The following is a 25,176-nucleotide window of genomic DNA, read 5'->3' as shown; positions in this document are numbered from 1 at the left end:
GCAGAGGCTGCAAACCACAGAAGTCTTAGAACTAGTTAAAAGCTGAAAGGTCTCTCTTACGTAGAGAAACTTGCCATTCTTAGCAGCTAGGACACACTATCACGGGACTCTGAATAACAGTTATGCAGAGAGAGAGTTTAAGCCACTGGGTCTTCTAACTTCTCTGAGCTGGGGGCTATTACTGTACAGGAAAAAGATCAGGAGCGACCACATCCTTGCCACGGAACCTTGAGTAGGTGGCTACACTTCGTAGTCTTGGTTTCTCCATTTGTAAAATGGGGGTGACAGTTGCTTCAGAGAGGTGCTGGGAAGATTAAGTGGGAACATGTTTATCAAAGGTCTAGCATTATGTGGTTTTTATAATAAGTATTCTGTGAGGGTTGGAGAAGGGGTCCAGTGAGGGGATCCTGGAGGAGGATGTGGGCTCCTGACACTGGTCCCACCACTACAGCATCCCAGAAAGGGAAAAGGTGAGAGATCCAGACAGGACGGGGGAGGAGAAGCAGCTTTCAGGTACCCACCCAGCCCAACCTGGATTCAGAGTGGGGTGCTGTCTAGACCATAGGATTAACCTCTTAATTTCACACCCTGAAGGCGCCATGTGCAATTATTTCTTGAATCTGTAACTCTCGATGTCTGGATGAATTTGGGGGGCGGAGGTGGTGAACAGTAATGTGAATCACCCAGAGTGGTTTTAACGCCAAAGACAACCATTTTTATTTCGCTTTTAGAAGCTGTGGGACTAATCGTTTGTACAGCACCTTCATCCACCTGTTGGTTCCAATGTGGGGACTGGCTCGCATTTCCGAAAACATCACTGGAGGGGGTAGAGAAAGGAAGGAAGAGGGGGTTTGCATTTGCCGATCATGTACTGTAATCTCTGTGCCACGGATCTGACATATCTTATCTTCCTAATCCTCCCTACAACTCTGGGAGATCCTATTATCATTATTTTATAGATGAGAAAAGTAAGACTTAGAGAGGTTATGGGACTTTCGAAGGTCACTTGGCTAGTCAGTACAGTGACTAGAATTTGAGATTAGTTCCTTTCTTTAGAGCAAACAAACAACCAGATAAAATCGTGCATGGATGGTAGCCGGGGAAGCAATGCCCAAGTGTGTAGATCAAGGGGTGATTATCTCCCTCTTCTTCCTTCCAGGGACACCTTACGGTAATTGGTGTGAACACTTGGTCAGGCATCTTTCACTAAGCTCACCTACGCATGCCTGAAACATATCCATACATTTAGAGAGGTTCTATTTGTAAAACTATTGATTTATTTAGCTCCCGTACTAGTGGGGTTGGGGGTAGGGGTGGGTGGGGGGAGAGACAGAATCTCAAGCAGGCTCTACACTCAGCGCAGAGCCCAACGTTGGGCTCGATCTCATGACCCTGAGATCTTGACCTTGACCGAAATCTAGAGTCGGATGCTCAACCCACTGAGCCACCCAGGCGCCCCTGTAAAATGACTTTTTGTTTCAAGCAGCAATATGTCATGGATGTCCTTCCTGTCAGTGCTCCCTAGAGCTTCTCACTCATGTGTTAGGTGACAGAGTTTCCATAGTTTGGATGTACTTCTCCTCTCTCAGCCATTCCCTAGATGAAAGACAGGAAGGCGATTTCCATCTTTATTTTACCAAGCTTTTCATCTACTTTTCACACGAATGCCTTCATTTCGGGAGGAAAGATCCCTAAAGGTAATACTTCAAGTATTCAAGTCAAGATGGGCACATGTTTTCAGAGATGCTGCCAGGTTCCTTTAAAAGATACAGGCACTGTCTATAAATATTTATGTTCCTATCAGCTATGGGGTGTCCCTTTCCCCCATAATCTCCATAGCTCTGGATGTTATTTATTTATTTGTTTATTTATTTATGGAGATCTAACAGGGAAAATGAGATCTCATTGATTTAATTTGCATTTCCTAACTGCTGCTGAGGTCGGGCGTCCTCTCACATGCTTGTGAGCTATCTGCATTTCTCTTCTGAAAACATTCTTCGTGCATTTTTCTCTGGGTTATTTATATGTTTCATATAAATTTTTGCAGTAATTTGAACTGTAGAGACATTTACTCTTTGTCATGTGCTGTCAACATTTTCTCCTCACTTGTTATCTAGTTTTTAACCTCATTTTGGGTATTTCTATGCTGGCATTTTTAAATTTTATATGGGTGGATACATTGATCTTTTTCTTCATAAAGCTTCTGAGTTTCCTCTATTACTTAAGAGTGTATCTTCAGGTACAGATATAGAAATATTTCTAAATTATGAAAAACTACTTTTATTATCATACTTTCTATGACGTGACTTTTACAAAAAAATCTGTTAAGAGATGAAGTTGCATATGCTATGATGGCGGTCTAAGATTTTCCAAGATAGAAAGTGAATCATGCCAGCATTATTTATCTAATAAATCAACTTCCTCTACCAAAATGAATGTTACTTTAACCACATATTAACTTTTCATATATACTAGGTTTGCCTCCGGACTTTCGAGCTTGTTCCACCTAGTATTTGTATATTTCGGTGTCCGTGCCATATTGTTTTGAGTATAGTAACATTTATGGTAATTTATAAGATCAGACTTCCTGATCAAAAAGCCTATTCTTGGAGGCACCTGGGGGGCTCAGTTGCTAAGCATCTGCCTTCGGCTCAGGTCACGATCCCAGGGTCCTGGGATCGAGCCCTGCATCGGGCTCCCTGCTCAGCAGGAGGCCTGCTTCTCCCTCTCCCTCTGCCTCTCCCCCTGCTTGTGCTCCCCCTCTCTCTGTGTCAAATAAGTAAATAAAATCTTTTTTAAAAAGGCTGCTCTCTTTCCCTGCTACCTCTAGGGGATCAAAAATATCTGAGCTCCAGGGTAACCTGCTAGGATTAGGGAGTCTAGATATGGAACACAGATGTAGCATTCTTGGGGACACCAGGTCGTTAGAGTCTATGTGACCCACCTATGAAGACAGGTAATTATGCACTTGAATCATAACTGATAGAGAAGACAGTGCTTGCCCCTTTCCTCAAAAAAGCACTATAAGTGCAAAAGGTACACTCAAAGAAATTCCAGAATGGACTTCTTGGAAGACAGGGTACTGAGATAGAAATAGCACAGCATTTAGGGCCTGTGGAACTAGGTTCTGGTTCTGCTAAAAAAAAAGTCACATCTACTGAGTACTTCCCATGTGTTCACCACCACACTAGGCATTTTCCATTCATTAGCTCATTTAATAATCTAGGAGGCGGATCTTGTTATTATCCTAATTCTTACCAGGTCCTATAGGTATCTGAGGCACAAAGATATTAAATAAGTTGCCCAAGATTTAACCAAACAAGAAACCCAGTTCGCCAGTGATGAAGTCAAGGATTCCAGGCTCAGGTAGGCTGGCCTATGTCCTTGATCTTAATCCCTGTGTTACCCTTCCTCCTTATCCTGGTCCACTGACTTGAGCCAAACACATTTTTTTCTTTTTTCTTTTTTTTTTTTTAAAGATTTTATTTATTTATTTGACAGAGAGAGAGATCACAAGTAGGCAGAGAGGCAGGCAGAGAGAGAGGAGGAAGCAGGCTCCCCGTGGAGCAGAGAGCCCGATGTGGGGCTCGATCCCAGGACCCTGAGATCATGACCTGAGCCGAAGGCAGCGGCTTAATCCACTGAGCCACCCAGGCGCCCCCAAACACATTTTTTTCTTGAACGTCAGTCCCCTCATTTGTAAAATCAGGATCATAGGAAGATACACTTCACTATACTTGTGTCCATCTAAATGACAATTAAAATTTAAATTAAAAAAAAAAAAAAAGCAAAACCCGTTATAGTCCGTTACACATAGAGTCATGGGCAATTGCCACTGGGGCTAGCCTGGAAAGAGACTAGCTTTACACCGGGTCGTCCCTAGCTGTAGCTGTCAGGGACAGCTATTACTTGTCCTTTGTTCCAGATGAGGATCTGAAGCTCAGAGAATTGAGTGGTTTAAGCAAGGACACTTAGCAAGCACACAGCTGAGCTGGTGGCAACTTGAACCCAGGTCTCACTCTTATACCCCACATCAAGCACAGAGCTCAGTAGAACGAAGGTGCCAACATTTTTTTCTCCTCAATATTTTACTTTCTCAGAATTCACTCACCAGTGAGTCAGGATGACTTGTTCTTGAGAACCCACAGGAAGGCATAAAACACAGTCTGCGTTATGTAGGCATTAAGCCCCGTGCGTCTGCCTTAGGTTTAAGATTTAAGCCTGACAATGGTGTTAAGCGTTATCCAATTGTATTTCGGTGGAAATTTTTCTTACCCCATGCAATTACTGGTGCTTCAGATAAAATCTGAAATTAGTCAACTGAAGTTGGTAATGAAAACCACAAAGAGAAGAATGTCTCAATGCAAGTCAATAAACCAGCCCATTAATTATTTCCGCCCATTCAACTTTGAAAAAAATGTCCAGCCTGATGTCTCTGAAAAACCACACGACCTACTTGAAATTTATATAAAAGTTGCATCCTCTTTGCTTCAAGAAGTGCATATCACTAATGCTGAAACAAGCTGGGGCATGAGAATCGAGCACCGGGTAAAAAGCATTTTGCCCGTGAAAGTAGCTGATCTTCTTCAGCCTTTGGAGATCTGGAAAAAGTTCACTAATACAGTACCTGGCAACAATTTCCCACAAATTCAAACATCTGGTGAAACCCTTTTAAAATCCTGCAAAACATCTGGATATCTTGGACTACACTGTCCTTGATCTAGTTGAATGTGTAAACAACTTCTTTTGCCTCTCCCTCCCCTCGGATAAATGCACAAAATCATCCCCTTATACAAATGTCGAAAAGGGGAAAGCTTTGCTACCCAGATGTGTGGAGATCAGCTGAGCCTCGCCTCAATGCATCCCAGCGGTGGGTATCTCAGCCTTTTGAAATATCTCACTGGGTTCACATCTGTGTCAGCCCACAGAAACCCCCAGCTGTTCCAATCTGCCTTGGATTTGGCATGTATAGGGCCTTTCCTTTATCATCTGCCTAAATAACAGGTCTCTGTTATCTTCACGCTACATCAAGAGAAATCATCGTCATGCCATCAATGAGTGTTGGGCCCTAAACACAATGGAATCAGTCACGGAACAGGGAACGAAGACACACAAGTGGTCTGTTGGTCTCCTGATTCTGTGCCCGGACGGACTATCCAATATGTCTGCAGTGTACTTTCTACTGAGATATCAGATTTAGTTTCTCTGATAGTGTCCTTGACTAACACATTTAACTTGTCCTCTTACCTTTTTATTTGACTTTTGCATCAACATGCTTCCTATCAGCACACAAGAAATCACACAGGCATCTTCCTAACTGTAGATCTCTGTCAAAATCTTACAAACAATCAAATCTAGGTGAGTTCTTTGCTTTGAAAAGCCCCTTTTCCAACCTGGGCACCTCTAGCCGAAGCCAGGCTCCCCCTGCCATGTACCTTATTCTCTGCAATAATTCCTGAAATTAATTCCCCAGCTCCAGGGTGCGCTACATCTCACAAAGGGGGTGACAGCTGAGCACACGAGGAAGAACCAGGTCTGGAAATTGTGCCAGATCTGTGGTCCACAACAGAATTTAGTACACAGCAAGGGTCAGGACAAGGTTCTTCTAGACTTTTCCTTGTGGCCCTAGAGCTCTGATTTGATGCCACCATTATATTCCCAATGCTTGGCACACAGTAGTCACTCAACAACTCTTTAGGAAGTGAGCAGATACACAGATGGATGGATGGAAGGGAGAGAGCAGGATGGTGCTGTCTGCTTTGCATTCCATTTTCTCCTTGTGCTTGTTCTGTTGCAGTCTTTTTGTACAATTTATGGAATGAATGGCTGCAAATCACTCTGTTTCATTTCTATACCCTCACAACACGGGGCGCTCATTCCTACTTCTGTGCTTTTGTCACTCCAACTTCACTAAGATGACAGACAAGTAAAAATTGCATATAGTCAGGGTTATGATGTGACTGTTTCAGGTGTAAAATGGGATGATTTCATATGCATATGCATAATAAGATGCTTACTACAACCAAGTTAATTAACATATCCACATAGTTTGCATGTGTGTGTTGAAAACACTTAAGATCTACTTTCTTAGCAGATCTCATGCATATAACACAGTATTATTAATAATCGCCATGCTATACATTAGATGCCTGGAATGTATTCCTCTCATAACTGGAAGTATGTACCCTGTGACTTATTTAGCCCCGTTCCCCCACTCCCCTGCCCCTAGCAACCACCTGTCTACTGTCTAGTTTTAAGAGTCAGAATTTTTAGATCCCACATTTTTCTTCTTCTTTTCTCTCTTGAGCTTCCTGTAATAAAATCCTACACATTCCACAATTCCTAATTTAAATCCCAATCCCTCCATTGTCATTCTCTACTATTCAAGGTCATCATTCTGGATCTCCAGGGAAGCCAGTTAGAAGCCAGACCATTTCATACTTAACTATGCATGGCTATATCGTTCACTGTTTTGCAAACGCATTATTATCATTTCCTAAGTAAAATAAAGCATTTCAAGATCAGAAACTCAAACACAGCACAGCACTTGATTACAGGGCCCAGGCTCATAAAAGATGATTCATGAAGATACTGACCAAGATTAAATCTCTCTAAGGGGCTTTTAAATAAAAGGATTTGTATTTGAAAAGACACCAGCAGGGAAACAGATTTAGTGGTATTTTGACACTTCTTGCCACCCAGGGTCTAAACATTTGCCCAGCTCTAGGAAGCTCCTTGCAGTTCCATTATGCAGCGGCTCCATGCCTAGAATGCCCTTCCCAAGGCACATGCAGAGAGCATGTTCTCCTCTTCCAAGATGAAGGTCTCATTTTCCATCTGCTCCTCCCTCTACTCTTCCTGCTAGAGCCACATGCCCCACCTCTGTGCAACTTGAGAACTCCTACCTTCCAATACTCACATCTTTTAATTTTGTACATGCCTATCCCCCCAATCACATTTGTGGGAAAACATTTTGTCTCTAAATCACTATCACTAAGCACAGTGCCTGGGGACTAGTAAATTCATAGGTGATGTTGTTTGAATAAAAAACAAATGGATAAAAAGGAGCCAAGACCTGATACACACTAGTGAAAGAGAAGGCAAAGGGTGAGGAGTGGGGCGATCTGTCATTTTACTGAACATCCACTGTATGACAGGCTCAGTATTAGGCATTTACTCTGTGTCTGATCCCTTTACCCAGATGAAGTGGGAGAAAGGGCCTGATCCTGGCAACACAGTCTTCTTTATCCAGGTAGTGAAGTATGAATACCAGACATGGTGGAGATTTGATGGTACTCTTATCAAGGACAAAATTCAAAGTTGGCTTGCCATGTGGAATAAAGAAAAAAAGAATGATTCAAGGTGCAAAATCAAAGGAAGAAAGTAGATGACTGATGAGATTTGCAGTGGGCAGTAGGAAGGGGAATAAAAGAATTTCATGAGTCAGCCAATAAGGAGATAGTAGCATTTTATTCATTTGTATGTCCATGAGCATGGTATGTTCCGAGCTTTCAAAAGTGTAGCCCTGGGGCAGCCATTGGATCCTTCCTTCTACTAATTATGAAAGATGGACTGAAAGCTACATCAAATGATCAGATTGCAAGAAGGACTAGAATATTACTGCCACAGGAGACCCTGACAATGGTCAACAAGGCTTTAGAACATAGAAACTCTGCTGGTACTTATGTTTCCATTTTGAAGGCATTGCTCATTTCCACACAGTACTGTGTAAAGGTTCAGTAATAAACGAATGCAGAAGTGCTTTGTAAACTGTTACACAGTCTTAATTTCTTAATTATTCATGCTTGCAGTGCAGTATGCTTACAAACGACCAGCCCTCTCTTGGTCAGTTGGCTCTCTGAATTTCAGTTTTGCTGTTCTGGCAGGACAACTCAAGCTCAGGTACTAAACGCAAGGAACAGACCTTTGTTGTAGTGCTGGCTCAAACAGACAGCATGAGTGTTGGCCTTTGCTTTATTATTATTTCCCAAGGAAAAAAAGTGAGGTATTTAACAAACTATACTCCAACTTGCAGTCTCTCTAGGAGATCCACGACAGCGCACCAAAAGAAATTCATGCCGATTTAAGTGAAGCTTTTAGTGACTGATCCAGCTTCGAAGACTCTCTTGAATCAATGGCTTGGGACATTAAAGTCCAACATCCTCTTTTTGATACAGCAAAAATCGGAAGTTTCCTCATTATAGTTGACAGCTCCCTGGTCTTCACTGAGAAGAATCTAAAATGCCCCAAGGAAACACCAGTTCATGGTGACAAGAGATTAAAAGAGCATTTGAGTTTTAAAGGCCCCAAATGCCTAAGAGAGTCAGCAAGGATGGCTCAGAAATTTAATCAGCAGTGAACACATCCTTGAATGTTTCTTCTGTAAGGAGCCTCAACCTCAGCTCTGGGCCTGTCATAATGCTGTCCCCTCCTGCCTTTCTTGCCTTTGATTGTGCATTGGGAAATCAGAAAAATCAGCAAAGCCCTCACTTTTGCAACACTTTACAGTTTATAAAGCATGTCCTCAAAGCAGGCAACTCCGCTACTTCCTGTGTAGTGGTACACGATTTCATCAACAAGCCAATTTAGCAGGTCACTCAAAACCCTTGTGTAGTCTGGGTCACCAAATATGAGAATGTACACCCTCTTCTTTCAGAAGGAGGCAACCTTATAAAATTCTCTGTGATCTTCTAGGAAGCAGGACACGACGCCCAAATCCAAAAGCAATCAGAGTGGATGGATTCCTGGTCACCATAGAGGGACAACAATGGAATCTTAGTGTAGTGATGTAGCATTAATCTGGGGGCATAGCAAGAAGCTGTGAGTAGAGGAGGCACTCAGTTAATACTGGTCCATGTGAGGAAATGGGAGAGGGGGTAAATAAATGTTCTAAAAGAAGTGGAAATAGGAAGAGGGCTGCAGAGTCAAAGGTTTTTATAGGATGCTCTATGGAGAGTTGACTAATGAATACAATGATCGGATAATTAACTTTTATTAAGTGCTGACTTACTTCAGGCCCTGTTCTAAGTGTTTATATATATATATATAAACTCATCGAATACTCGCAACAGTCATATCATGTAAACACAACCATTATCCCCATTTGACAGGTGAGGAGACTGAGGCAGAGGGAGCTTAAGTTTCACAGAGAGAAGGTAATCAACTTGAGATTCAAAGCCAAGAAGTCTGGCTCCATACCTGCACCCCTTAAAAACCAGGTGAGCTTTTTCACTTTGAGTCTTGAGGTCTTAAGGTCAGCATTGTGAATAAGGATAGATCCAAGGACAAAAATGTTATCAGCTGAAGGGTCGATAAGAAAGACTAAAACAGAAACTCCCGCATTGTGCTTCCTGCCTTGCCACAGCAGAATGGCATGGAAATTTGTTTCCTGGTGGGGATACAGTAGAAATATTTCACAAGGGCCCACCATAGCCCTCAACTTTATCCACCGTCTTTTGTTCTACCTCCTTGTCCTCCAAGCAACCCTTGGATAAATGTTCCCAAGTGTTCTAATCTCAAGAAAGGAAAAAAAAAAGTTCTAGATGGTAGACAGAAATAGTTCTGTTACTAAAGGAGGGGAGGTCCTAATTTCCCCATTACAAAGTAAGTTGTCGTGATGGCCTTATTGGCCTATGCTATCTTTATAACTACCAATCAGCTCTAACAGTCTGCTCACCTGTGGATATACCAAGACTATCCTGTTTCCACATTTGAGAGTCTATGCATCAGACATCGGGCCATGGGATTTTGACCAACCCTTGGCCTCTGACACGGGCACCGCCAGCCTCTGTGGTAATCTCCCCTCACCTTTCCAGAAGGTAACTTTACTTTAGAAACCATAAACAGCATTTAAAAACCAAAAAATGACTTGTGTGCACAGAGATGTTCACCAGACCATAATTTATAATAATGAAGCACTGGAAACAAATTAAATGTGCAGCAATAACAGTGGGATGGTTTAGAAAATTAGGTGGGTTCACATAAAGAGTATTCGTGCCATCGTTAACATAAATTTTAACTATACAGCAAATTTTTATATATTGAAGTATTATGTAAAATATATTGTTGAAACAATATTTCAAGTATGTGCAATGATGTGTACTGGAGGGTAAAAAATAACCAAAACATGGCGAGAAGTTATCTCTGGGTAGTGGAATTATAGGTGAATAGTAATGGATACATTAGTATGATGTCCCAAGCCTTCTCCAAGGAAGAGGTAGTATTTTCATAATTAAAAAAATAAATAAATAAAACAACACAAAGCAAAAAATCAAAGACTGCTTATTTGGGCCAAATTTTAACCTTCCAAAGAATTCCGTTCTGTTAAACTGAGATGAATTTTCTTATCATATCTGTTTCAAAGGTAGGAATGATAAAAAAATAATAATAAAAACCCAAAAGACAAAAAACCTGTCTACCTCCCTGCGCCCACTTTCCAAATTTATGGGATGATCTGGGCACAACCGGGCATAAAATGCAGGTGACGCCTTCCCTAGTAAGAAAAGAAACGGGGATCAGACTTAGCTACTGCCTAAGGGGAGACATCAAGAACCTCAATATATTGAGCAAGAATTCTTCCTTTTCATCCCTGCCCTTGGACATGAGAAGTTAATAGACTCTTAGCTAATTGGCTAGTTTTCATCCTAATTGGCTAATGAATCTATTCCAATCTCAAGGAAAACCAAGAGGTGGAAACAAATAACAGGAGGGTTCTGATGCTGATTGATGTTTTGAAGAGATTGCATTTTAAGTGTTGGGAGGTCTGATGTCCTGAGGCTCAGAGCATTAGCTCCCTGGAGGGTTCGGGCTCCATCAAGGAAGGGGTGAGTTTACCTGCCGGGACACCCTAGGTCTTCCCATCCCTTTGAAGACAAACTGAAACTGATGGCACACGTTTGATTTTATCATCTGACACTGAATTCAGCTTCAGCAAAGGCACACTCATTCTGGGCTGCGAACAGAAGTTTCAGCAAGCCTCAGGCTCTTGGATCACACAGTCACCAGAATCTTCTAGAAGGTGCAAGGTAAATCCGTTGAAACTGAGTTTGCTTTCTCTTTCCTCACACCAATTAGTTCTGCCATTTAACACAGGGATTAGCAATCTCATCACCTGGGACTGATTCATCAAAGGATCAGGATTATGCTACATAGTGGAGCTAGTCTTCTGCAAAAGTTTGAGGGAGGTGAAATTGGTTTTTCTTATCTCTTCACCTGCCTTTGCAGTCTCCTTCCCGCCCTTGTTCCCTTCCCAGGGAGTCTGTGTTTCCTTTGCTCACTTCTTTGTGGTCTACCTCTGCTACCACAATCATAATCTGGACTACGGCTCGGCCTTTATGATCACACAGATGCAAACACACCCTTAGGAGGGGTGGGAGAATGCTTGAGACTTGTGTGAGATCAGAGAGTCAGGCAAGGTGAAAACTGACAGAAGGAAAAGTATAAAAAGTTAAAAAAAAAAATATATATATATATATATATACACATACACACATACACAGAGTGGAGGGGCGCCTGGGTGGTTCAGTGGGTTGAGCCTCTACCTTTGGCTCAGGTCATGATCTCAGGGTCCTGGGATCGAGCCCTGTGTTGGGCTTTCTGCTCAGCAGCGAGCCTGCTTCCCCCTCTCTCTCTGCCTGCCTCTCTGTCTACTTGTGATCTCTGTCTGTCAAATAAATAAATAAAATCTTAAAAAAAACAAAAACAAAAACAAAACAAAGTCGAAGGGAATATGGGAAAAATCATGGTGAGAAGAGCTAATGGGCCACCAACACTGACCTCCAGATCAGGTGACAAAGGTCCCAAGGCTCAGGCCATTTGTTACTGCAGCAAATAAAAAGACACCAAGGACAGCTGGGGGAAGAACCCAGAATTCATGAAACATAGAATGAAGTCTCTTCCACGTTTGTCCCTTTCCATTCCTTCTGTGCACCTTTTGAACCTCCTGTCTAGTCTGAAATAATCACCCACAGGAGGTCTTACAACATTCAGTTTCTCCTTGCTTTCCTTTCCTTGGCACAGAATCATTTTTTAATTTTTTTTTTAAGATTTTATTTATTGATTTGAGACAGAGAGAGAGAGAGTGAGACAGAGAGCACGAGCTGGGGGGAGGGGCAGTGGGAGAGGGAGAAGCAGGTTCCCCTCTGAGCACAGAGCCCAACATGGGTCTTGATCCCAGGCCCCTGGGATCACGACCCAAGCCAAAGACAGATGCTTAATTGACTCAGCCACCCAGGCGCCCCATTCCTGGCATTGAATCTAACTGCTTCATAGTCCCCTAGGGCCTCCTTCAGTGAGGCTTTCAGACTTTCCACTATCTGGAAGGAACTTGTCTTTGGGGCTTACCTCCCCCTGCCCTTCCCCCCACACCTTGGCCTTTAGCTGAACCAGAACTGTCAAACCAGGTGACCTGGGGCTTTCATCTCTTCAGCAAAACCATGCTCCTTCCCTGATACTCCTACTCATTAAAAAGCCTGGTCATTCCAAGGTTGGACTCAAGTAACTCTTGTTTCAGGAATCTCCCTCAAATGCCCCGTTCTGCCTCAATGCCCCTTTCTCCTCTGAAATTCTGTTGTACCCCTTATCTCTCTCATGTCACGTCTTATAGTATCTCTTACAATAGTGGTAGAAACCATGTTTTTATGTCCTAATAGTTCTTGTAGCTTATGGTCTAATTAATGGGGTACCAGTGGCTTGATGAATGCATGAACTGAATGAATGCCGCCACGCCATAGGATGGAGGGTTCTCTTACTCTCGCTCACTCTCTCCTGCTCTCAAATGCACACACGTATACACTCACATGTTCCTGTCCATGAGGACAATTCAGAAATCTTAATTGAAATATAAAAGATTGATAAGCAGAGGGAAAAATAATAAAAAAAAAAAGAAAGAAAGAATGGTTAATACTCCCATTCTCTCAAATAAGACAGATCTTTTTCCACTTGGCTTTTAGAACATAATTAATTACGAATTCCTGTACTTGAAAGCCACCCCATTCCACAGAGGCTTTTGGGTTTGTTTTTATAATGCAAAATCTCGATTTTAGGATGTGCCTCTTCCCATGGCAAAAAATACTTGATCTAGGCTTTCTGAGCTACCTTTATCAGGCTGGTGGTAAAGGACTCAAAGAAAGAGCCCACATTTCCGTAGAAATTGGTCAACGGTAGAGCGGTACATGGGAGGGCCTCATTCAGTCTGACACCCGAGGTTTGTAAACAGAGCATCTGTTCTCCTTGGTATAGACATGACCTTGTGGGTCTCTTTGCAGACTATATTAGTACTGTGCAAATATTCCTACTCAGTTGTGAAGGCACATTATACTCAGGGAAATTATTCTCCCAGCAAACAGACAGATGTTTAACTTCACTTAATATGACACTATAGTCTGCATTCTTAATGTGAGACAAGGGTCCTTTTCCAGCTAGAGTAAAATTTCGTATGCCATGATGCCATGTTTTAACACCACAGCACTTGTACTGTAGCAAAGATTAAGTCATTACCTCCTTCTGACTAGAAACGGCATTTCTTTCAACCCCCACGCAGCAATGTTATTGGCAGAGGCCATGGTGTATCTCGTAGACCTTGGGAATCCCAAGATGATGCAGGAGGTGTCTGTGATGGCCTTTTTCAGCCTCTCGGAGAACTTCTAAACACTTCTGCTTGCAAATCCCTATGGTGTAACATAGGGGAACTTATTTCCAGTTGCAGGAGTCAGGCCCAGAAGAATACAAAACCGGTCTTTTCCAAAGATGCTAGGAAAGCCTAAGAAACTCAAGGAGGTGAAAGGGGGGTGGGTGGGATTAGACCAAACACACAAATCTAGATTTATCCTTGGGGGCTTTGGCATACAATCTGCCTGTCTGCTGGTGGTTATCAAGGACAATTATCCTTTGGAACTTAAGCAGAAGGGGCTCAGGAAACTGAGCTAGACCTGGGTTTGACACAGTGGAATTTCTTTTAATACTGGGACTTAGGATGGCACGACTCCCCCCACCCCCCACGTAAGGTCCACACAGCTTTTCTTCTATCTTTCTACTCCGCTGGGCTCGACAGCCACATTTGTCCTTTCTTGGCAGGCTTCTACAGACTCGAGTGAGATACCAGAAGGCTTTCATGAAGGACCTTCTCCTTCCTGTCTGCAACCCCTTCCTGCCGGCATTACCCCGGGGATGGCGCCTCTCCCTGGCATCTTCACTGGGTTCTATTTCACTGGGCTTCTGTCCCATACTCTCAGGACTGGCTGCATCACACTCGCTTTGAGACACCAACACCTGTGCTCCCCAAAGCTCTGGGTCCCAGTTTTCAGGGACCTCATCCACACAGGCGCCCCTAAAAATGCATTTCTTAAAAAAAATCTGAAGGATCACTATTACTAGCCTGAATGATGTTCCTGATAGATTGATAAAAGCGAATACTTTTATAAGTGGTGAACATTTGTTTTGTAATTAGAGAAAGATAAAGGGAATGGTCAAGAAGGATAAAATAACAGGATACTGTTGTCCCTGAAAGAGTACTTTATTAGCCCTGTTAAAACAACTCAAAATATCTTTAACATATGCAATTGGGACACTATGATTTTTTTTTCTCCATATTTCGCTGGGATTACAATAACCATAAAACAATGAAGATGCAATTTTTTGAGGCTTTTGCCACAATTTGAAACTCAAAACGTTTACATAATATGCTTAATTCAAAGGCATACACTCTACTGCGTCTAAAATTTAACTTTTTAGCTAAATATAGCGAAAACCAACTCACATTAAAGTCCACAGCTGGGAAAGAAGAGTTAGCAAAAACTTCAATTATGGTCTCATTGACACTTCTATTTTCAAGCCCATTCATGAATTAATTTTAACTCTGTGCCTCTGCCTTCAATCAAACTGTAAGCACCTATCAGAAAAGGACAGTGTTTGAATATCTGCACATGTGTTTGAAATTTCTACATCTTGATTCCTTTGTCAAAATTTCAACTTTGTGCCATGTGGGGGAGGTTCTAAGGCAGAGGCTGCAAGATTCGTCTCTGAACGTGGCCAAGATTCCCATCCAGAGAATGATGATTTACTCTACAAACCAAAATGAAGTGCCTTCTTCTTTTTTATTTTTTCCAAGATTTCATTTATTTATTTGACAGAGAAAGACACAGTGAGAGAGGGAACACAAACAGGGGGAATGGGAGAAGGAGAAGCAGGTTCCCCACCGAGTAGGGAGCCCAATGTGGGGCTTGATCCCAGGACGCCTTGAGCTGAAGGCAGACGCTCAAGGACTGAACCACCCAGGCACCCCAGTGGAGCTCCTTCTTAACAGAGCTGACCTCTAACACATGAGAAGGCAGGAGGGGAGCAGGACGTAGGGAAGCAAGCACTGAATAGGAACTTCAGGGGACCCAAGTTCAAGGCCACGTTCCATAATGTGACATGAGGCTGATTCTAATCTATGAAAATGGGCACTGAACTAGGAGAGCTTTGTTGGCAATTGTGCAGCCTGTCATTATAATAAGATCTTCTACCTGCAACGTTTTAAGCACTCAGTCTATGGCCCTGGTTGCCAAAATTCTGGATAGCATAGTGCCCCCCTACTGGTGAAAAAAGGAGTTCAGAATGCAACCTCCCTATCAAAAGATTTGTTCATAAATTAGACAGGTATGCCATTGTACTAATTATTCCTAGTGCTGGGTCTCCTCTAAAACAGTGCCTATCAGCCAGCATCCTCTCTCATTCAGGGGACGCCACACAGGGCTCGTTTCCGACCCTCGACCTTGCCAAGCACGTTCCTACCTCCCTTACCTCACCATGTCTGCCCCGCCTTCTTCAGCGGGCACCTTGGTTTGCACCCTCAGCTACTTCAGGTCTTTGCTCAAGGGTCACTTTGTCAGAGGCCTTCCCTGACTTCCTCATTTAAACTTAAAATCCTTCCTAGTTCCGCCCCTTGCCTCCCTCTCCCCCTTCTTGCTTAATTTCTCTTCGGAGCATTGTTAATCCTGGGGATTCCTCTTCCTCTTTCTCCCCCCTTTTCTGTGCCCCCGGAGGCTGTCCTCCATGGATTATACCAACTGGGCTCTTTTGCTCCCTGGCTTTCAGTTTGAGTTGGGCCATAGAAGCCCCATAGCAGGGGACTGGAGGGAGAGAAGAGCCAGAAGCCGGGATGCTTCTTCCCTCAGTAACTATCCTATAGGGCCAAGGGCTGGAAAGGGCTGCTTTCCTCTCCCAACCTGGTGGGAGTCCTACTCCTCCATCCACAGCTGCCCGTCTCCCTTCTGAGCGCTAGGACACGGCGCCCTCCCCGGGGGGCGGGGGGGACAGCTCCCCACTTCCTGTAGCCCCTGAGCTGTCCCACCATACCTTGTTGGTTTCTTTTAAACCCTGACTTGCCCTCCATAAGTAGCTCTTCCTCAATCTCTCCTCAACGACTTATGTTGAGGACGCTGCCTGTTGCTTTTCCAGGATGTTATCAATATTCATATTGATAATTTATTTCCTCTCATTGGAATGTAAAATTCGTGAGGACAGAGATTTCTCATCTGTTCTTTGCTGTGCCTCACTGCCATATGTACAGTTCCCAGCACACAGTAGGTGCTCAGGTAAACAGATGTTATAATATTCCCGTCCTGAATCCCCGTGGCTTGTCTTGCACATTCTGTCTTGGGAGTCACTAACCAAAGGTACACATACTGTTCTTTGCCTGATTTTACGAACTCCTGGACTCATTTAGCCTAATTCCGATCTAATACAGAGCTCTGATTATTTTTAAATTGTAAGAAATGTAATTTAGTATCAAATCCTTCCGGAGGATCCTACTTGCCTCCCACAAGATTCCTATAATAATGGCCCCAACAGATATTGAGCCAATCAAGGGAAAGACTTTATTAGTTCACCTTTCTAAGCCATCTTTGAACTAACAGATTTGTCCTTCTCCCTCCTGATTTCTGCTTTAAGATCCCATCTTCCTTTCTTCCAATGAGGAAGATGAAAACTGCCCAAGGAAAGTAGACACGGCTGGCTCATTTTGTCCCTGTGCACACAACAGGAGAAAATCACTCAATATCTTGTTCCCCAGCTCAGTTACTTAATTTGCATACAATACTCCATTATTTAATTAACTTATAACTTCCAGGGCTTACTTGCCCAGATCAGACTTAACAATTGTCTTTAGTAACAACATTCCTTAGAGCAGAATAGCTAATTACACAGAATTTTTTTCTTTTTTTTTAAATCAGAGGCACATACATATCCTTTTCTGTCCTTCAATGTGAACATTTGGGTAATTGCTTCTGACTGAATTACCTTCTGTCTATTAAACATGCCCGTACTTCACTTTTGGATAAACCAGATCATTTTTCACACGCCTAAGTTTCTTTCTCTGTGTTAATCGATAAAGGCAGCTGGGTTCTAAGAGTTCCTTCTGTACTGAACAGAACCTGATCTTCAAGACAATTTCATGGAACCTGCTGAGGTTGCTTTGGGAGGGAGAACATAAGTGGCAAGAAACTGCTGAGTCCTGAATCCAGGAGGAAACATTTTGTAAACACAGTATCTTCCCCATACAGTGGGGCTCCATTTTTAAACACTGTGCTCATCTCGGGCTATATATAGCGGCATGAGTAAGGGTTTTCTTATGCAGTTTCTTATCAAGTTTCTTGAGCTGCAAGTCAAAACACTCCAATGCTCCATCTTTGGGAAGAAGAAGACATTAACTGCCAATATTATTAAAATGGAACTCTGCTTTCCATTACAACCAAAGTATGTGAGCTTGCACCGACAGTTACACAGAGTAAGATAGAATTTTCTTTCATTTGAACTTGAACATTTTATATTGTCCCACTCTTGGCAGTGGTCTGACTCTCCAATGCTGTATCAGTGTTCTAGGTGGGCCATACCAAGTACTGCAAACCAGGTAGCTTACACACCGGAAAGGGATGGTGTCCCAGGTGTGGAGGCTGGAAATTCAAGACCAAGGTGTCAGCAGGGCTGGTTCCTGCTGAGGACTGTGAAGGAGAATCTCTTCTATGCCTCCTCCTTAGCTTCTGGAGGTTTGCTGGCAATCTTTGGCCCTATCTCTGCCTTTGTTTTCACTTGACGTTTTCCTGGTATGTGTGTCTGTGTCCGAATTTCCCATTTTATAAGGACACTGGTCATACTGGATTAGTGGCTCACCCTACTCTGGGATGACTTAAGTCATTACATTTGCAATGACTCTGTTCCAAATAATGTCACATTCTGGGATACTGGGCATTGGGACTTTCAATGAGCTTTTTTTTTGGGGGGGGCACAATTCAACCCTTAACAAATGGTCAAAATTAAATTTTGCGTCGAGAAGATGCTAAGAGATCACTGTATCCAACCTCTTTCTTTTTTAGTGAGAAACAGAAAGATAAAGTGACTCATCTAGGGCTTGCTGGTAGAGTGGTAGCACAGACAGACCCAGAACACAGGGCTTCTGGCTCTGGTGCTTTCCTAAGCACTGTCTATTTGCATTTACAGAGGGCAAAGGGCAGCAGCAACCATCCTATTTGGGAAAACTGCCCAAAGACAGATGCAGGACATCTACACCAGCTTGCTTTTTGGGGGTCACCCCCCCCAATAGGCAATTAAAAAAGGAAAAGCTAGGTGTGAGGACTGAAAAAAAAACCTCACTGAGGGAAATACGGTGCACATGGCATTTGCTCTGCACGCTGAGCAATTCTGAGTTAGTAAGTTAAACTGATTTTTTTTCTTTTTTCTTAATTTTTAAAAAATTTATTTTTTTTTTCAGCGTAACAGTATTCACTGTTTTTGCACCACACCCAGTGCTCCATGCAATACGTGCCCTCCCTATTACCCACCACCTGGTTCCCCCAATCTCCCACCCCCACCCCTTCAAAACCCTCAGGTGGTTTTTCAGAGTCCATAGTCTCTTATGGTTCGCCTCCCCTTCCAATTTCCCTCAGTAAGTTAAACTGATTTTAGTAGTCCCAGGAATTACTCCCAGGTACTTAGAGCTTCCTCTGTAGAAAGCGTTTTCAAACCCATTATCTCATTTGTTCTCTGCCCGCTCTGAGACAAGCATCATTTCTATTTTACAGAAAAGAGAAACTGAGGTTCAAAGATAAGCATATATATACATATGTATGTGTGTGTGTGTATATGTGTGTGTGTGTGTATACACATATATGTGCTCAGCAGAGAGCCCTGGGGCTCAATCCCAGGACCCTGAGATCCTGACCTGAGCCAAAGGCATCGACTTAACTCACTGAGCCACCCAGGTGCCCCCTGCATTTTTTTAACAGACAAGAAAGCTATGGCTCTAGATCCTACATCAAGTTAAAAATCCAGCATCCGGAGTTCTCAAGACTCTCAGCCCTGTGCTCCTGATGGCTGTAGGATCTATCACCATTTCAGTAAGACCAAGATTGGATGGAAGAAAGTCCCCATCACATTACACTGCTTCTATCCCCCTTTCTCTGAAGGCAAGAAAGGTCATTAAAGATGCATGGGAGAGACTGCAAAAGAGTACAATACCGTGCAACAGTGATATTCAAAATTATTAAATTGGTGGCCACAGTGCCTTTGAAGGCACAAAGCAGCTCCTCTGTAAGGTTATAAAAAGAGGTTGCATGTTGTGGACTGAGGTTTCTTTCAACAGAGACCCCATTATGGTTCCAGAGGAAAGGACATGAATTCCTTCCAGGGAGTCTGTATAAAAGATAGTGTATGCTTCTCTCCTGGTGTCAAGAGTTACAAAAGGGACAGGAATTGTGACGCTCTATTACTGACGACCTTCCCACAGAATATACTGCATCTCATTTTTAAAAATAGCCTCGCTTCTATTGGGTGGATTATTGGATGTCCTTCATAAAGAAACTGGAAGCTTTGACAGAAATCTTGAAAGGGGTAAAGAGCAGAACAGAGAGAGGGAAGGAAGAGGCCAAGAAGCTGTTCCCACTGCTCGTGGATCTTTCTGGACCTCAAAGGGACCATATGTTTGACCTCAGGGTCTCACCGCCTCGGGATGGTTTTCCCCATGGCCTCAACTCATCTCTGTCATTCTCCCCACTGCTAAATGGGTTGGGTTTTGCCATCACCTCAGAAACCTCTGTTTTCTCCACACGGTAAAGCCTTCCTTCCTCAGCATGGCCTGCCTGGTGCTTGGAAACCCAGCCTCTGCTCTACCTCATCTCCTGCTTTTCTGTTCTAGTAACTCACGTCTCTGCCACACTCAGGCACCTGCGACTCCTCAGACCTGTCCCTTGTGGCCACAGACTTGGTGTGCCCTTTGTTTTCTTTCGTCAGTCAAAATTCTCCTTGAGAACAAGGCTCAGCTCAGGAGCTCCCTTCTGTGAGAAATCTTCTGGTCAGAAAGAATCACTCCCAGCCTGAGCTCCTTCTTGGGAGTTCAGCTCAAAAACCTCCTACTTTAAGCTTGGGCTCTTTTGATTAAACAGAAAGACAAAGCCATTTGTAAACCAGTATCAAGCCTAAAAACCCTAAAAAATCTTTTTCTTTCAGACTAATTTTAGATTTACATAAAGGCTGCAAAGACAGTGCAGACAGCTTCCCCTGATAACTTTTTAGAATCACAAACTATTTTACAGAAATGTATAAAGAAAGATTATCTTCACCTCCCATCTTTATCAAACATTAACATTTTGACCCTGGCTTCAGATTTTTTTTTTAAACATAAAATATTACTATTATTGGGGCGCCTGGGTGGCTCAGTGGGTTAAAGCCTCTGCCTTTCGCTCAGGTCATGATCTCAGGGACCTGGGATCGAGCCCCGCGTGGGGCTCTCTGCTTGGCGGGGAGCCTGCTTCCTCCTCACTCTCTCTCTCTGCTTGCCTCTCTGCCTACTTGTGATCTCTATCTGTCAAATAAATAAATAAAATCTTAAAATATATATATATATATATTACTATTATTTTTAAAGTCCTCTGTGCTTATCTCCTTGTTCTCAATCTGTTTTCCTCCTCAGAATTAATCACTATCTTTACTTGGTGCTTACGATCAATTGGCATCTTCTGTATGTTCTACACATGTATGTATCCCAGAAACCATACTGGATTGCTTTGTATGCTGCCAGACTTTATACATGTGGCACCCTTCTTATACATCAATCAGTTTTATATATTTTGCTTTTTCACATAACATGTGTTTGTGATTTTGTAGATCTAGTTCATTCATTTAATCTTCTGTACAGTAATTTATTATAGGAATAGACAACCCTCTATTCTATTCAGTCGGCTCGGCATTTCAGATTCTCATTTATTTTTCGGTGTGGACGAGGAGAAACATACAGCAGTGCACACTGCAGCACTAGTTTTATTAGCAAAGCCAGGGAGTGGATCTGGATGGATTAATCCATGAGCTCATAAACTTTCCCACCCTAGAGCACCATTTAAGCCCTTATGAAGGAAAAAAAAAAATATAGAATCAAAATAATATTTTTGACAGCGTTGAGAAGTTTCTTGTTCATTTTTTAAAGATTTTATTTATTTATTTGAGAGAGAGAGAGAGAGAGTGTACAAGCAAGTGGGAGGAGCAGAGGAAGAGGGAGAAGCAGGCTCCCCGCTGAGCAAGGAGCCTGACCTGGGACTTGATCTCAGGACCCTGAGATCACGACCTAAGCTGAAGGCAGATATTGAACTGACTGAGCCACCCAGGTGCCTCTCTTGTTCATTTTTGTTCAGCAGAAATCTTTTTTTTTTTTCTTTTTTCTTTAGATCCATTAAAATAGCAGGAGGGAAACTACCAGCAGTTTTTAGGAAAAGGCACATGTACCTTTAACTCTGCCAAGCTCTTCCATACCTCCAAAATGAAGGTAGAAGGTACTGTTCATACTATTACACAAAATTGTAGAATGAAGTCCAAAGGGTATCTGGAGTCTTATTTCTATAAATTCTAATTTCCTATACCCAGAATGGGCCCAGATTTCTTTAAAATTCCCTTGAAATAATAAACTCTTTAAAAAAAGAAAACCAGATACAGATGATATCATTGTTTTTTTCCCCCAAACAGTTTTAAAATATGCCTATAAATAATCCTATAGAAAAGAGGAGAGCAGACAGGCTCAAGTATTTGGGGAGCTAATTAAAGCAGAACTTGTGTTTTATTGCTTAATGATTTTATACAAATAGGTAGAAAGGTGAGGAATGTTATTCCAAGATGGTCAGGCAGGAAAATAGATGCCTTGTCTCAACTCAGAGAGCCCCCTGGTTCCACGGGGACATCTGCATGTACTGTAACCTTTTCCTCTCGCTTACTGGGGTACTATGCGATCTCACAGGCATGGTGGTAGGATTGGGGACACTGGGGTGAAAAAGGTAGGTCTGCTTTTAAGAAGCTACTGGCCAGGGGCGCCTGGGTGGCTCAGTGGGTTAAGCCGCTGCCTTCGGCTCAGGTCATGATCTCAGGGTCCTGGGATCGAGCCCCGCATTGGGCTCTCTGCTCAGCAGGAAGCCTGCTTCCTCCTCTCTCTCTCTCTCTGCCTGCCTCTCTGCCTACTTGTGATCTCTCTCTGTGTGTCAAATAAATAAATAAAATCTTAAAAAAAAAAAAAAGAAGAAGCTACTGACCACTCTATGAATATGTGGAAATAAAATTGAGAGAGTGAGAGCGAGAGAGAGAGAGGGAGGGATGGCATGGTTCTTTGGGAGGAGGCAGGAGACTGAGTGGGGGTGCCATATAGAGGGAACTGGAACAAAGGCAAGGAGCACTAACAAATTATCTTTGCCTCTAAGGATCACCTGTAACAGTGCATCTACTTGGAACCTAAATCCTGGTTTCCATAGTTTTGTTAATTATACAATTACCCTGGGATACCTGGGTGGCTCAGTTGGTTAAGTGTCTGCGTTTGGCTCAGGTCATGATCTCAGGGTCCTGGGATCGAGCCCCACGTCGGGCTCCCTGCTCAGTGGGGAGTCTATCCCCCAAGCCATGAATTTTTCAAGCCACAAAGCTTTACTTACACCCCCACTTTGATGACATTCTCTGCGTGCTCCACTTCCTTCTAGACTAATGCATCCTTAAAGCTCATTTGAAACCTCACCTCCCTAAGAAACCTTCCTCACACGCCCCAGCGGGGTGAATCATCCCATGTGTGCTCCCAGAGAAGGCTGCTTCTGTCCCTGTAAAGTATAGCCGTCAGCACAGTCTGACAGATAGTCTCTTAATTGTGCAGGACTCTGTGTCCTCCACTCTTAGGAGACAGGGATTCATCTCATTCATCTTTGTGGTCCCCTCAGTACCTGGCATAGTGCCAGCTGTAGTAAGTGTTCAATGTGAAGTTCATTAATGACTTCAGCTATCTGAAAAGAAACAGTGCTGGGAACGAGAGTAATCAACAGATCCCAGTAGTACAATTGCCTTAGACTTTAGGTGGATAGGATTCTTTTGGAAAAACTGTGTTTTGTGTTTTTTGTTTGTTCATGATAATTGGCATTGATTCAGCTCTACCTGGAAGTCCTAGGTTTAATTCCCTGGACAAGGAAGCAAGCTGTGTTTGTTTGAGTGGGTGTATGAGGGTAGTCCTCATGGATCTTTTCTACAAACTCTGTTCAAAGCAGGCTACTTCCTACTAGATTCCTCACCTTTCCTAGATAGCAAACAGTAGAATGTTTATTTTGGTTAAAGTAAACAGCTACGTCAAAAGTATGCCCAAGAATGAAATTGAAAAGGCAAGAAGTAAAATATCAGACATAACCTTTAAAGGGGAACTATTTTTCCTTCAACTTTATGGTTTATTATATGTCTTGAAATAATTATAAATGGCTTTTCCTTGGGTAGTGTTAGGTATTTGGTGAGTTCCGCCCTCCCCCCCCCCATTTTTCTCTAGAAAATTTATAGGAATAGAAAAACATACTTTAGCAAGGAAGGCTGAGGATTTTTTTTTTATTTTTTTAAGGATTATTTATTTATTTATTTGACAGACGGAGGTCATAAGTAGGCAGAGAGGCAGGCAGAGACAGAGAGAGAGGGAAGCAGGCTCCCTGCAGAGCAGAGAGCCTGATGCGGGGCTCGATCCCAGGACCCTGAGATCTTGACCTGAGCCGAAGGCAGAGGCTTTAACCCACTGAGCCACCCAGGCGCCCCAGGCTGAGGATTATTTTAAAACTCAAACATATAAGGCCAATATACTCATGATATAAAAACGAAACAAAACAAAGCAAACAAACAGGTGAGCAAAAAATAAAACGAAACAGGAAGAAACAAATGAGAGTACCAGTAGAAAGCAAAAAGTAATATAATTTTGTTTGGTTCCAGTTTGGGCTATGATGGAGTATGTATCTCTATATCTCCCACTGATTACAACTAAAGACATAAAGGTATCCATGACAGGACTCAGAAAAAGTAAATGATAGCAGGTGAATTAGAGAAAGAAATCAAAATTGAAAGTATGGCCAATGTGGTAGTGAGTTTATGAGTATTTTCTTTTTCTTCCTAATCTCCCAGTCTGGACTCCAGAATAGCTTAAATCCCAGAAGTGCACACTAGGCATGAAGAGGGAAAATCCCCAGAGAAATACATACATTCCCTATTGTACTTTCCAGAGGACTGGGAAGGAAAAGTATATGGAATGGAGACTGGGGAAGGAGATCCCTTCCTTTGTGTGTTTTTCGTTTTGTTTCCCTGGCTCAGCCCAGACAAGTCGTAGTCACAAAGCTGTACACTAATGGATGCAACAGCTCTGAATTTACCTAAGATTCTGGGAGAAATTATTTCTCTTTGAGCAGAGGAACTGGAAAACAGGTCCCTGTAGTCCAAAGAGAGTATGTTTGTGGGAAACTGTTGTTATTAATTTTCTTCCTCTTCTCCTTCTCATTGTTTTGCTCTCAAGGTGAACCAAGTCATGGAAAGTGTGAAATAGCATAGGAACCTAAAACTCAGACTTTTAAGAAACCCTGGAGACTGAGGAGGAACGCTGGGGACTGTAGAGGAATGCAGTAGAGGAAAAGAGCCCCTAAATCTCTTGCACGAATTTACAGGCTCACCACTTAGTTGCACATGCATTGAAATTCCATGGGATTGAGCATAGTGAATGCTTCAAAAATTGGACTATGGCAAAACAAAGGGTTGACTCCTGGGTTGTATATATATGGAGCAGACAGAATAGAGCTACAGATGCTTTGAAAACAAAACTGTCATAGGAACCACAACCTGTAGAAGGGAGGTGAATCACATCAGGTTGATTATCTGAGAATACAAGCAAAA

The 25,176-nt window shown here is 42.7% G+C and overlaps 1 protein-coding gene across 1 annotated transcript in view; it reads right to left on the bottom strand.

The window, feature by feature from the left end:
• CA10 (carbonic anhydrase 10) overlaps positions 1-25,176 on the bottom strand; it is a 501,647-nt gene that overhangs the window by 295,530 nt on the left and 180,941 nt on the right. The window lies entirely within an intron of this gene.

Source organism: Meles meles, chromosome 18 (assembly GCF_922984935.1).
Source record: "Meles meles chromosome 18, mMelMel3.1 paternal haplotype, whole genome shotgun sequence".
Lineage (NCBI taxonomy): Eukaryota > Metazoa > Chordata > Mammalia > Carnivora > Mustelidae > Meles > Meles meles.
The sequence above is the reverse complement of the archived record's forward strand: the minus strand, read 5'-3'. Positions and strand labels throughout refer to the sequence as shown.